Consider the following 15692-nt stretch of genomic DNA (forward strand, 5'->3'; position numbering starts at 1 on the left):
AAGTAGTGGCGATTGGGAACCGAGTAGCGCGGGGCCGCCGCCGCCATCATACTTTTGAAAGACTCCATTTCCACAAGCCTGCTCCTCAGAATGTGTCATTTTCATGGAGTGAGGAGGCTGGGAGGAAGGAGGAGCAGCAGCCAGAGGATTCAGAGTTGCAGCTGTGGACGGCCTAGAAGACTGTGTGGTCGATAGATTGCTGGATGCACTTTCTGCCATTCACGACAGGACCTGCTCACTCTGCTCATTTTCTAATAAAGGTCTACCGCTTGGACCCATTAATTGTGAGATGAATCTGGGGACCCCAGAAGCTTGCCTCTCTCCTAATCCCGCAGCAGTCGGCTGCGATACACCTGGACCAGGAGCTCGGCCTGTGCCCACACCCTCACTTGGGCCTCCGCGTCCTCGCCCCTGTCCACGTCCTCTAGGCCTACCCCTACCCCTCAGCATGGTGTATTACGAGATTAGCAGAAGCAGAACGCTGTAATTAAATGTGCCGCTTATTGGCCTGTGGTTGGAGGCTGACTTCGTGTACGTAACGCACTGCAGAGGCAGGAAACAATTATGCGCAAGGCTGGGTATTAATTCACCAACTACTAGCCCCAGCAGAGACGCAGTAAACTGAAGGCAGTGACAGGCAGGCCAAATATTGTATATTTTTGAAGGTTTTGGGAACAACCACACTGCCTGTGATATACACTGTATTTCGATTTCCCTGTTGGAGGCTGACTTCGCGTACGTAACGCACAGCAGAGGCAGGAAACAATTATGCGCAAGGCTGGGTATTCATTCACCAACTACTAGCCCCAGCAGAGATGCAGTAAACTGAAGGCAGTGACAGGCAGGCCAAATATTGTATATTTTTGAAGTTTTTGGGAACAACCACACTGCCTGTGATATACACTGTATTTTGATTTCCCTGTTGGAGGCTGACTTCGCGTACGTAACACACAGCAGAGGCAGGAAACAATTATGTGCAAGGCTGGGTATTAATTCACCAACTACTAGCCCCAGCAGAGACGCAGTAAACTCAAGGCAGTGACAGGCAGGCCAAATATTGTATATTTTTGAAGTTTTTGGGAACAACCACACTGCCTGTGATATACACTGTATTTTGATTTCCCTGTTGGAGGCTGACTTCGCGTACGTAACGCACAGCAGAGCCAGGAAACAATTATGCGCAAGGCTGGGTATTAATTCACCAACTACTACTCCCAGCAGAGACACAGTAAACTGAAGGCAGTGACAGGCAGGCCAAATATTGTATATTTTTGAACTTTTTGGGAACAACCACACTGCCTATATAGCCAGTATATCTCTTTCACCTTTCTCACTGTCCCTGCCTTACCAGTACTGCCCCTATACTCTGTAAAATGACTGCAGACTGAGGACGCTATGGTCTGCACGCCCGATATACAAAAAAAATAAATTGTGCAACACTGCTCCCAGCAGCCTCAACAGTACTGCACATGGTCAGATGTGGCCCTAAGAAGGACAATTGGGGTTCTTGAAGGCTATATAGCAGCTACAGCAAGACAGCACTTTCCCTGATCTCTGTCAGCATGCATCTGTGGCGAGCCGCGGGCGGGGCAGATTTTAATACTTGGGTGTCACCTGATCTCCCCAGCCACTCACTGCAGGGGGGTGGTATAGGGCTGGAACGTCACAGGAGGAAGTTGTAATGCCTTCCCTGTCTTTCTACTGGCCAGAAAAGCGCACAAATTTCTCAGGGAAGAAAGTGACAGTAACTCGAACATCGCGTGGTGCTCATCTCAAGTAACGAGCATCTCGAACACCCTAATACTCGAACGAGCATCAAGCTCAGACGAGTATGCTCGCTCATCTCTAGTAGTTATCTTTAATTGTCCTCAACAACTTATCGCCCTTGTGAGATTTGCAGATTTCGTCTTCCCATATTATATCTGGATAATTAATGTCCCCCATAATAATTACTTTGTTGCGGTTTGACATGTCTTCTATTTGCCTTAATTATACGATTTCAGTTTCTTCTGTTGCTTTTGGTGGCCTATAGAAAACCCCTATTAGTATTTTATTTTTTTTCTCCATATATTTCAACCCACACGTTCATCTCCTGCACCTATATCTTCTGGTTTCCACTTTCTCTTCTGAAAAGATTATAGCCCTGTAAATTCACCGCCCAATCACACTTATCAAGCCATGTTTCCGTTATTTCCACTATATTGTAATTTTCATCAGACATTCTCGCTTCAAGCTCACCCACTTTACTGATCAGACTTCTTGCATTCATTGCCATACAATTTATACAGTTATTGTTGTTCTTTATATTCATTGCACTACTAATGGTACTATTAGCTGTTCTGTCAGTTCTAACTGTACTAACCCCACCCACTGCTCGACCCCCCCATTCCCATTACTTGGTCCCAGGTCGCTATCTACACTGTCTACGCCCCCCCCCCCCCCCGTTTCTCTTTTTGCCCTCCCCCCTCTCCCTAATTTAAACACTCCTCTAGCCTTCTAGCCATCTTCTACCCCAGCACAGCTGCAACCTCCCCATTAAGATGCAGCCCTACGGTAGAGCCTGTAGCCGACAGCAGTCAGTCCAATTCTCCAGGAATCAAAACCTCTCCTCCTTACACCAACTCCAGGAGCCACTTGTTTACCTCCCTAAGATCCTGCTGCCTTTCTAGTGTGGTTTGTGGTGCAGGTAGTATTTCCGAGAAAAACGCCTTGGAGGGCCTCGCCCTAGGCTTGGATCCTAGGTCCCTGAAATAGTTTTTGAAGGCCCTCCATTGATCTTTAATTTGTTCATTGGTGCCAATGTGCACCATGATCACAGGATCCTCACCAGCCCCTCCCAGTAATCTGTCAATACGATCCACGATGTGTCAAACTCGAGCGCCAGGAAGACAACATACCGTTCGACGATCCCGATCTTTGTGGCAGATTGCCCTATCTATCCTCTTTATAATTGAGTCCCCCACCACTAGGACCTGTCTAGCCTGCCTTCCCCATCCCCTTCTTACTGGAGCAGTCATTTCCCCTGGCGTTTAGAGGGCATGCCGTGCTGCAGCGGTGCTGGCTCTGTAATGGCATCCCTTATCTGCCAACTTTGCGAACTTGTTGGGGTGTGTCAGTTCAGGACTAGTCTCTCTGGTTCTCTTCCCTTTACCCCTTCTGTCACCCAAGCTAGCTGCCTGCTCATCCTGCTCTTCCGAACTACCATCCACCCTCTCCTCTACCCCAGCGAGTGCCTGCTCAGTGAGCAGAAAACTCCTTTCCATGTTGTCAATGGCTCTCAGTCTTGCCAGTCGCTCATTTAGATTCAGGATTTGGGCTTTCAAATGTGCGACGAGCATGCATGTTGCGCAACAGAATGCACCCTTGATCGGCTGATCAAGGACTGCATGCATTGCACAAATAGCACACTGGACAACATTGTCAAGCATGGAGCTCATCCTAATGAGGATTTACAATTTACTTATGGAAGTAGTAAAGATTGACTAGATCACACTCCAAACTTGCCTCTGCCCATTCACAACTGCTCATGCTCCTCGGCCCGTTCGCAACCGCTCACGTTTTTTTCTTAAACGCTCCCACACTTACTGCTTGCTCTCACTCAGTCACACAATTCTGCTTCACTTACACCTTGCTCACAGGCACTTACACACACAGACAGACAGACACTTAAACACACATATACATACACATGAAGAACATACTTATGAGCCCATGTCAGCAGCAGCAGTCTTCCTCTTCAGCAGCCGATGACGTCACCCGCAGGCTCAGCGTCGGGACCTCTCCAACTGCGATCTCACTCTCTAGCATCCTGCCGCTCTGCGACCCGCTCCTCTTCTTCTGCCCACTGGACAGATCCTCCAGTGGCTCCCTTGGTCTCCTTGTGGCAGCTTTGATGCTGCGCTGATGTCACCCTCTGCCCTGCTCCTGGTTCGTGTCTGGTAGCTGACTTCACTTCCAGAACTCCAAGCAGGACCCAGAGTAGGGAAGCTAGATGACCCTCCACATATCACAAACAGCTCTACTATATCTATCCTAACCCACACACACAGCTCTACTACATCCATCCTGACCCCCACACACAGCTTTACTACATTCATCCTAACCCTCATACATCACACACGTAGCTCTACTCCATCCATCCTGACCCACACACATTGCTCTACTCCATCCAGCCTGACCCCCACACATCACGCACATTGCTCTACTCCATCCATCCTGACCCTCACACATCACACACATAGCTCTACTTCATCCATCCTGATCCCCACACATCACACACAATCTGCATACATCCTGACCCCCCACACTTCACACATATAGCTCTACTACATCAATCCTGACCCCTACACATCTCAAACACAGCTCTAGTACATTCATCTTGATCCCCACACATCACACAAACAGCTCTATTACATCCATCCTGATCCTCCACATATCACACATGGCTCTACTACATCCATTTTGATCCTCCACATATCACACACAGCTCTACTACATCCATTTTGATCCTCCACATATCACACACTGCTCTACTACATCCATCCTGACCCCCACACATCACACACACAGCGCTACTCCATCCATCCGAATACTCCACACATCACACACACAGCTCTACATCCATTCTGACCCCCACACATCACACACACACACTGCTCTACTACATCCATCCTGACTGCCACGCATCACACAGCTCTACTACATCCATCCTGACCCCCACTCATCACACACACAGCTCTACTACATCCATCCTGACCCACACACAAAACACACACAGCTCTACCACATCAATCCTGATCCTCACACATTAAACACAGCTCTGCTACATCCATCCTGATCCACAACACATCACACACAGCTCTACTACATCCATCTTGATCCACCACACATCACACACCCGGGTCTACTATATCCATCCCTATACCCACACATCACACACACTGCTCTACTACATCCATCCTGACTGCCACACATCACACAGCTCTACTACATCCATCCTGATACTCCACACATCACACACAGCTCTACTACATCCATCCTGACCCCCACTCATCACACACACAGCTCTACTACATCTATCCTTACCCACACACAAAACACACACAGCTCTACCACATCAATCCTGATCCTCACACATTAAACACTGCTCTACCACATCAATCCTGATCCTCACACATTAAACACAGCTCTACTACATCCATCCTGATCCACCACACATCGCACACAGCTCTACTACAACCATCCTGACCCCCACACATCACACACAGCTCTAGTACATCCATCCTTATCTACCACATATTACACACAGCTGTATAACATCCATCCTGACCCCCACACACCACACACCCTCGTCTACTATATCCATCCCTATACCCACACATCACACACACTGCTCTACATCCATTCTGACCCCCACACATCACACACACTGCTCTACTACATCCATCTTGACTGTCACACATCACACAGCTCTACTACATCCATCCTGATACTCCACACATCACACACAGCTCTACTACATCCATCCTGACCCCCACTCATCACACACACAGCTTTAATACATCCATCCTGACCCACACACAAAACACACACAGCTCTACCACATCAATCCTGATCTTCACACATTAAACACAGGTCTAATAATTCCATCCTGATCCACAACACATCACACACAGCTCTACTACATCCATCCTGATCCACCACACATCACACACAGCTCTACTACATCCATCCTGACCCCCACACATCACACACAGCTCTACTACATCCATCCTGATCCTCCACATATACACAGCTCTAGTACATCCATCCTTATCCACCACATATTACACACAGCTGTATAACATCCATCCTAACCACCACACACCCTGCTCTACTATATCCATCCCTATACCCACACATCCCACACACTGCTCTATTCCATCTATTCTGACCCCCACACACAGCTCTACTACATTCTTCCGGACCCTTACACATCACATCATTTCATCCATCCTGATCCCCACACATCACACACAGCTCGACTACATCCATCCTGATCCCCACACATCACACACAATCTGCATACATCCTGACCCCCACACAGCACTGCTACATCTATCCTGATCCCCACGCTTCACACACATAGCTCTACTCCATCCATCTTGATCCCCACACTTCACACAAAGGTCTACTACATGCATCCTGATTCTCCACATATTACACACAGTTCTACTACATTCAATCCTGACCACCAAACATCAAATACATTGCTCTATTAAATCCATCCTGACCCCCACACATCACACACACTGCTCTGATACATTACAAAAGAGGCAAGGAGAGGCAAAAAAAACAAAATAAGCATTTTGCCTCCGTTTTATAGGGTTTGTTTTGTCAGTGCAGAATAAATATTGTGCTCACTTTATTGTACAAGTAGTTACAGATACATTGATATATGTGAACTGTGAACCCTTTACATGCTGCAATGCACATAGTTGACACAGGGATTGTTGTATATATTGATCCCCGCTGTTGCAGCAGGAGGCCAGCTTCTGAGCCCATGCCATCCACACGACATACGTTTATGTCCTGTTGCGTTAAGTTCCCCCACTGCCAGAATATAAACTTATGTCCTCTAGCATCAACGGGATAATAAGGTCCAAGAACATGAACATCATTTTTTATTAGAAAATTAGCTGATTACCCTGTGTTGCCTGTGTATTTTATTTTTTGACACGAGAAGAATTTAAATGTGTGTGTGTGTATATGTATATATATGCGTGTATAGTATATGAGGAGGAAGAGGTCATCTGTGTAATATATTATTATATGAGGAGGAGGTCGTCTGTGTAATATCTTACTGCATGAATTGGAGGTGGTTTGTGTAATATATTGGTATATGAGGAGAAGGTCGTCTGTGTAATATTAGTATTTGAGGAGGAGGAAATTGTTTGTGTAAGATATTATTATCTGAGGAGTAGGAAGTCTGTGTAAGGGCCCTTGTCCACGGCCCCCTATTCACTAGCGATATTCCGCAGCAGGCGAGCAGGGTGGCAAGCTGTCAGGTCTCTGCGGTGAGCCTATCAGAAAGATAGGCTCACCGTGGAGAATAGCGGCATTCTGCTATTTGAATCCCGAGAGCGAGGAATCGCTATGATTGTCTGCTCGTGGACAGGGGGCTGCGCTTTTCATAGCAACACTGTGGAAAGCGTTCACTGCGTTACCCGCGGCCAGATTATCGCCGCGGATAACGCAATGAACAATCGCCCGTGAACAGACAGCCTAATACTGGCATAATTAAAAATCAAAACCTCACCAACTTCCCCTGTAATTTTTGTTGCTAATAGCAACCAATCACATCCCAGCTTTCACTTGTTATACTGCTGAGGTAAAATGAAAGCTGCGCTGTGATAGGTTGCTATGGGCAACACAGATTTCTTTTTGGACAGACTGTGAAAATAAAAAACATCTGCTCAAGTGCAATTCCAGCCTCCCCCCACGCCCCAGGGGTAGTGGGGCTGTCTTATCTCCCCACATTTGTCATCATGGGATGAGTTATATACGTACCAAGTTTGGTTGAAATTTCTCCAGGCGTTCATGAGTTATGGTGCACATACACACATACATACATACATGCACACATCCTACACACACAGTCCCCCCCCCTCCCCCCCAGGAGTAGTCGGGCTGTGTTATCCCCCCAGATTTGTCCCTATGGGACAAATTATTTATGTACCAAGTTTGGTTGAAATTGCTCCAGGCGTTCATGAGGTATGCTGGCACATACACACATACATACATCCTATTTTATATATATGGATACACAATTTTTATAGAAAATAGAGTAGGCAAACAGTGTTCACCATTGTAAACAGTGGGGCAAAAAAGTTAATCAAATCATAATGTCATACATTTAGGGTGAACACACACTTGCGTTTTTCTTGCACGTTTTTTTTCACGCAATATCGCTGCATTTTTTTAACGCGATTGTCAATGGGACTTTCTAATGTTAAAAACACATTGCACAAAAATCGCAAAGCACAAACTTGCAATGCGTTTTTAACATTAGAAAGTCCCATTGACAACTCCGTTGAAAAAAATCGCAGCCATATCGCGTCAAAAAAAGTGCAAGAAAAGTGGGTGTCCACCCTAACACTGAAAGTTGGTAGAAAGGTCTGTGAGATGCATTCCTGGCAGCTCTCTTATAAGTAAGGTTGCCTATGTGGGTGTCCAGGCTGCCATCAGCTCTGTGAGATTCCGTTGAGGGATCGCATAGGGATTAGATAGGCTGACCGCAGAGACCTGTCAGTGATCCCCCCTCCTCCTCAGCGGCAGAATATCGCTAGCGATATTCCTTCCTGGCCATGGGCAGGCAGCCTAACTCCAGTACTACAAGGCAGCAGTGCTAACAGAGCCACTACACTTTCTGATCTCTATTCCAGAAGATGAGAAGATGGAGAAGAATAATAAACACTAAGAGAATGTACAAACTGCATAGTACCCCAGTGTTACAAGGCAACAGTGCTAGCCACTGAGCCACAAAGCTTCTTCCCATTTCCTCCTCCTGCTACTTCTTCTGCAGTGGAGGAGAAAAATAAAAAAAGAGATCTTATTTGCCTTCATCTCCTACTTCCCTTTCTCTTCCTTCTTATACTTCTTATTTTTTAGCTCTTTCACATTCTTCTCCTTCTTGTTCTTCTCTGGACGAGGAAGAAGAAAGGAGGAGGAAGAAGTAGAAAGCACAAGGATGGTGGCTCAGTCATTAGTGTTGTTGTCTTGCATTGCTGCGGTCCTAGGTTCATGTTTATCCATGGATAACATCTGCATGGACTTCTCTCTTTGTGTTTCTCTATCTCGTACGCGAGAAAAGTAAGACCAAGCATGGTGGTTCAGCTATTGGTGCTGCTGCCTTGCAGTACTGGAGCACAAGGTCTAAATTTGCCCAAGGGGGGGGGGGGGGGGGGCTGACTGGAGTTCTATGTTCAAATCTGACCAGTAAGACAATCTGGATGGGGTTTTTATGTTCTCTTTGTAGTTCTCCTCCTCCCCTAGAGCAGAACATGTGTAACACCCAGTCCTGCAAAGGGATATATCTACAGGGTGGCCGTGGCAGCTTCTGCAACACCAATGCGTGGGATACTGTAGGAAATGACTCTCTACTCGAGCGTATGGCTGGAGTTGGGAGGGTGCAGTGCGTGGACCTGTCACAGTTGCACTTACCAACTCTTAGTCGCAGAGGGAGTTACCACAGCGGAGGATAGGGTCAGTAGTCCTCAGGATGAGAGGTGTAGTCGTAGATATCACGATGTGGCACCACCATTCCTACGACTATATTGTATCGTACCTCAGGTCCTCAGGAACAGTTGAGGCCCGGTAAAACTTGACTGGCATTAAACTTGGTATAACAGGTAGTTACAGGCATCATTCACTTGTAGAAGTTACAAGCAGAAGCTCAGAGGTTGGGAGGAAAAACAAACACGGGAACAATACAGCCTTATAGTCCACGTTATCTATATGTTACCGGTCCTGGAAATTGAGTATACTCCAGAGGAGATAAAAGACAGGAATGACTCCACATACACTCTAGCGGCAACTATCACTTCAGGAGACGGCTGAGCCTAGGTGCACCCCACACATTATCTGCGTGAGTGTCACAATTACATACCTCTGTGTGGGGATCCTAATGGCGGACAGCCACACAGGAAAAAGATGCCTGTGGTGTGAACGGATACCTGTTTCAGTAACCTGGGGGTGGTGTGCTCTCTCTCTGGAAGGGACTCACTCCTTTTACATTCACTCTCCAGACGCTATGGGTAGTTGTTCCTCTTCCTTCATCTTCACCAACATGGAAGCTAAAGGTGCTTCCATGTGGCTCTGTGGTAGCACTCTCTTCTCCTGAAGATGGTCCCCACTCCCTGCTCTCAGACACTCACGTTTATAACCTCACTTGTACCACATGACACAGTAGGAAAGATACATTCATCAGCAGAGCTGACAGGCAATGATTTTAGGGGAGTTAACCCTCCAGATGCTGCAGCTGTGCCACACACACACAGAAAATTGACATGACAGTTTTGCACAGTGCATCCACATAAGACAGAACATGTATGAGAATGGAGGGGACCAGGATGTTATTCTGGGACACTACACATGCAATTGTAGTGGCTCATTTGTTAACGCTGTTGCTTTGCAGTGCTGGAGTTGTGGGTTCAGATCTGGCAAAGGGAAACATCTGAATTGAGTTTTTCCAAGTCCATGTAGATGTTATCTTTGATATTTGAACTTAGGACCCCAGCACTGAAATGCAACAAGGCAATCATGAAAAAACACACACAATTTTTATTCCTATTGATTTAAATGGGAATAGGAATTGGCTGCCCTGATTCATGATTTTTTTTTGAAAATCACCCAACACTACTTATGTGCAATCAGTTCATTCCATTATAAACTACACATACAGTCATTGGAAAAAACAAACAAACACACAGAAGGAGTTGCCGTAATCTATTGAAACTTTATATGTGTGATTGATCTAAGTTATTACTATATGAAGACAAAAGGATAATTTTTTGAAGAAAACTGACCCCTTGAAGGGAGACTCTACTACCCTGTTGGACTGCCTCTAGCGTGGATGCAAGATGTGATACAGGCAGGCATGGAGGCATAGAGATTCTGTATGGTACATGTCCTAGTGGCGATAAATCTGGTGACCAGGCAGGCCACATAAGTATGGCAATGTTGTGGAGGCATTTCTGTAATAGCGTTGCTCTGTGTGACTGAGAATTATTCTGCTGGAAAATGCCTCTTGGAAGCCCTGCTATAAGAGGCAACATTTGTTGCTGCAGAATGTGCTGAGAAAATCGCTGAACTGTCATTGTCCCTCATACCACACTAGGGGTCATTGTCATATGTGATGGACACCCCAGACCATCACACCAGCAGTGGGGGCAGCTCCACTGCAAAGGCACGATTGACATGCTCACTTCTAGATCTCCGGACACAAACACAGCCGTTGTCAGTGCCCAAACCTAACCTGGATTTGTTGTTGAAGACAACTTGATTCCACTCAATGGCAGTCCAGTTTAATTGTTCACGAGACCACTGCAAACACAAGTGGTAATGCGTGGGTGTCAAAAGCTGTACATGTAACGGGGGCCTTGGGACCAATGTCCTTCAGCCACGCATCTTGAAATGGTACATATAGACACGGGGGACTGTAACAATGATGCCAGCTGTCTCTGGATGTCGGACAGTGAAACAGTCTGAGCTGCTCGTTCTTGTCAGATGATCCTCACTACTGGTGATCCGTTGAGGGTGTCCTGATCCCTGGAAGCCTTGTGTGTGCCTTCATGCATCCAGTGTTTCCAACACCCCCTAAAAGTCTGGTCAGACTGGCCCAGGTGGTGGGTAATTCATTGACATGACCATCCAACTGCTTACATTCCAGTAAAGCACACCCTCTCAGATTCTGCTAACTGGGCAAAATCTCTTTGATTGCATTATAGAGGCATCTAGTGGTCAATAAGCTCTACACAAGTGGAAAAATTGGTCTTTTCATAGGCCAAGAGTGGAGCCACTTTTAGGGCCTGAGGTGGAAAGACCGTTCCTGTAATTACACCAAAACCCTAATCATTTACATATCTGCCTGAGATGTAACTGCATGTAAAGTTTTGCAGCAAAACAACTTCTTCTAGGTACTTGATTTTTTTGACAATGAGTGTATTTCCTGTTCATGCTGCATCTATCTTGCACAGAAAAGTCATTAGCATCAACTTTTGTGAAATATACACACGAAAGTATATATCCTGTTCATTCTACATCTATTAGGCACAGGAAAATTACTAGGCATCTAATTATATGAAAGCTCTAATGAAAGGCAACATATTTGGCTGCAGGATATCCTGAACATATCACTGAGCTGTCATTTTTTATCGTACTTCTACTAGGGGTGACAAACTGTCGTATGCGATGGCCCCCAGACCATCACACCAGCAGTGGGGGCAGTGTGCCACTCCACATCAAGCGTAGAATTGAGGTGCTTACCCCTAGGCCTCCAGAAACAAACATGGCCATTGTCCGTGCACAAACAAAACCTGGATTCGTGGTTGAAGACAAGCCGATTCCACCTCATAGCAATCCAGTTTGTCAAAGGCCACACACGTAATGGGCGCTGTGAAACCAAATGTTCTTCAGCCAAGCGCCTGGAAATGGTTCTGACAGGACCATTCTTGTGCAGGAAAATCATTATGCATCTAAGTTTGTGGAAAATATGTTTATTCTACTATAAACAAACAAACAAAAAATATATATATAAATACATATCCTGTTCTTTCCACTTCTTATAGGCACAGGAAAATTATTAGGCTTATTTGGAATATCTATTCATTTCACTACAAACTACACATCTGTCCTGACCTATCTTGCACATTTGTGGAATAGATTTATTTCATATGTATTAGGTACAGTAAAGTTGCTGTGCCTCTACTTATGTGGAATGTTTATCAATTCCACCATAAAATACTCATCTGTCCTGTTTATTCCACTTTTATCTTGTTCAAGAAAACGATTAGGCATCTACTTATGTGAAGTATAAGTTCATTCCACTGCAAACAGTGTAAATATTTTGTTTATTCCACATCCATTAGGCTACCTACATGTGGGTGAGCGCAATATCAGACCCAGAAACTCGGCCTGATATTGCGCTCGCCAAATGTGAGTTTTCACAACAATGCAGGGTGTTTTTCTGGCAAAAATATCACATGCCAGAACACGCACTCGTATGCATACGTGAGATTCATCTGAGTGAGATGCAATGTTTATTTGCACCCATAGGTAATAATGGGTGATTTTCATGCACATGAAAATTGTAAGTGCAGCGATGTAAGTGCAATGCAATTTTCTCAGGCTAATATTGCACTGGCTGTGTGACAAGATAGGTTATGCAAATGAATAAAAGAAATTATTGAACATTAATGCAAAATATCTATTTCTTTAGGAGCTGAATACGATTCATGAAAATGTGAAAAGACAAGAGGCCAATTTCACCCGGATCAAGGAGCCTTGGGATTCATAAATTGACTTTTAGGGTGAAGTCACACGAACGTATATCGGCTCGGGTTTTACGCCGAGCTGATATACGTTGTCCTCGGGTGCAGGGGGGGGGAGGATGGAAGAGCCAAGTGCAGGAACTGAGCTCCCGCCCCCCTCTCTGCCTCCTCTCCGCCCCTCTGCACTATTTGCAATGAGAGGAGGCGGGACGGGGGCGGGGCTAAAGTCCGGGAATTAGCCCCGCCCCCGTCCCGCCTCCTCTCATTGCAAATAGTGCAGAGGGGCGGAGAGGAGGCAGAGAGGGGGGCGGGAGCTCAGTTCCTGCACTTGGCTCTTCTATCCTCCCCCCCCTGCACCCGAGGACAACGTATATCGGCTCGGCGTAAAACCCGAGCCGATATACGTTCGTGTGACTTCACCCTTATATTTACTACTTCACTCCTCTGGATCATTAGGGTAGGGTCCCACATAGCATCCGTAATCTAATCTGTTGAATAATTAATTGTTAATTTATTGATAGTTGCTTGATAGTGACCACAGTATCTGCAAAATCATGTGGTCGCTATCAATTTCAGGCAGTGTAAGGGTGACTACCCACTACAGTTTTTTTTCACTGCAAAATTTGCAGCGTTTTTTTTTCTGCAGGGGTCTATGGGACTTGTAATGTTAAAATCGCGCAAAATCGCAATTTACGTCGAAATCACGATTTTGCGCAATCGCGATTTTAACATTACAAGTCCCATAGACCCCTGCAGAAAAAAAAACGCTGCGAATTTCGCTGTGAAAATAAACTGTAGTGGGTAGTCACCCTAAGGCTTTATTTACATGGGTGATTTTCTTGAGTGTTTTATGCGTTGCAAGACACCAAATTCATGCAAAAATAGAATCCATTATATTCAATGGGTCTATTTTTCTTGCAGCGATAGAAAGATAGAAAAATGTCAACATTCTGCTTTTCTGTGAGTCCACAGAAAACTCACCCATTATTTCCTGGTGGTGAGAGGGTTAAGAAATCACTTCGCACTTGCATGTACATGCTATTTTTAAATTTTGCTATTGAAACATGCAATTTTCATGTGCATGAAAGACATGCAAGAAAGTCACATGTACTGCAATGTGAACCAATATGTTTTTTTCAAAAAATGCATCGCACTTGCAGGCAAAATTGTATGTTTAAGAGTGCAATCAAACTTGGACCGATATCACATGTACCCATATAAATATGGCCTTAAGGGCACACAAACAAGCAGATCTACGTGGCTCTCAGCAGCTATGTGTGACCCTTCCCTAAGCTTGCTATCACATACCAGTGAATTATTTCCATGTGTTTTCAGTCCAGTAGCTCAAAAGCAGAATAAAACATTTTCAGTTTCATAATATGTGTTGTTATTTCATATTGTTGCTGTTTAGAAACAATCAAAGGGAGAAAGTGACAAGGATTCAGCAAAGATCACAGCCAGTCTTAGGCCACTCTCACACAGTCAATGAACAAGGGACCGTTTTTTTCCTCAGTGTGCCCTGACTTAGGCCCTCTGTCCACGGGCGAGGCAGAATATCGGTAGAGATATTCCGCCGTAGGGAAAAAATGACAGGTCTCCGCGGTGAGCCTACCTGATAGATAGGCTCACTGTGGAGAATTGTGGCAAATTGCAGCATGCCGCGATTTAAATCCTACAAGCGGAGAATCACTATGATTCTCTGCTCGTGGACGATGAGCTGCGCTTTCCATAGTCTATGGAAAGCGTTCACTGCGTTACCCACGGCCGGATTATCGCCACGGATAACGCAGTGACATATTGCCCGTGGACGGGAGGCCATAATATCCACATTATTGGTTCGCTGACCAGGAGCAGGTTAAGGGCTCCTACCCACTTTTTTTTTAACGCGATTGTCAATGGGACTTTCTTATGTTAAAAACGCATTGCAAGTTTGTGCTTTCCAACTTTTGTACAATGCGTTTTTAACATTAGAAAGTTCTATTGACAATCGCATTAAAAAAGCGCAGCGATAACGCAGCGTTAAAAAAACGCAAGTGGGTGTGAGCCCTAACTGACACAAATATACTTGAATTCAGACAAAAAAAAAAAGTCAAAATCCAAATCTTTTTGAGGTGGGATTTGGTGTGGATCCATGCAAGGACTGCACAGTAAAATATTAATATTTGTAGATGATACGAAATTAATAAACGATAAGATAATTAATACAACAGAGGACAATATACGGCTGCAAATGGACCTAGATAAGTTGGGGGCTTGGGTAGAAAAATGACAAATGAAGTTCAGTATTGATAAATGTAAGGTTATGCACACGAGCAGGAGAAACAAATGTCACCAATATATACTAAATGGGGTACTGCTAGGAAAAATTGAGTTGGAAAAAGACCAACTGGGGGTACTAGTTGACTGTATACCTAACTGGAGCAATCAATGCCAGTCAGCTGCTGCAAAAGCAAATAGTCTTTGGGTGCATTAAATGAGATATAGGGGCGAGGGACAAAATTATTCTTCCACCATGTAAGGCACTTGTCAGGCCTCAAATGGAATACTTGTTTTGCCAAATTGAAAACAAGTTCGGATATGGCTTTAAAGAAGGACAAGTGGGTTGATACAACACAAATTATTAATACAAATGAATAAATAATAAAATAAAACAAAGTTACATAA

At 45.1% G+C, this 15692-nt stretch overlaps 1 protein-coding gene across 1 annotated transcript in view; it reads left to right on the forward strand.

Moving 5' to 3' along the window:
- Nucleotides 1-13092, forward strand: part of CACNA1S (calcium voltage-gated channel subunit alpha1 S) — a 1022072-nt gene extending 1008980 nt beyond the window's left edge. Inside the window, exon 42 of the mRNA XM_066600322.1 lies at nt 12977-13092. The gene's annotated coding sequence lies outside the window, so the exon portion shown is untranslated. The remainder of the gene's footprint in view (nt 1-12976) is intronic.
- The last annotated feature ends 2600 nt before the right edge of the window (nt 13093-15692 follow it).

The sequence above is a fragment of the Eleutherodactylus coqui genome, chromosome 4 (genome assembly GCF_035609145.1).
Source record: "Eleutherodactylus coqui strain aEleCoq1 chromosome 4, aEleCoq1.hap1, whole genome shotgun sequence".
In the NCBI taxonomy this organism is placed as follows: Eukaryota; Metazoa; Chordata; class Amphibia; order Anura; family Eleutherodactylidae; genus Eleutherodactylus; species Eleutherodactylus coqui.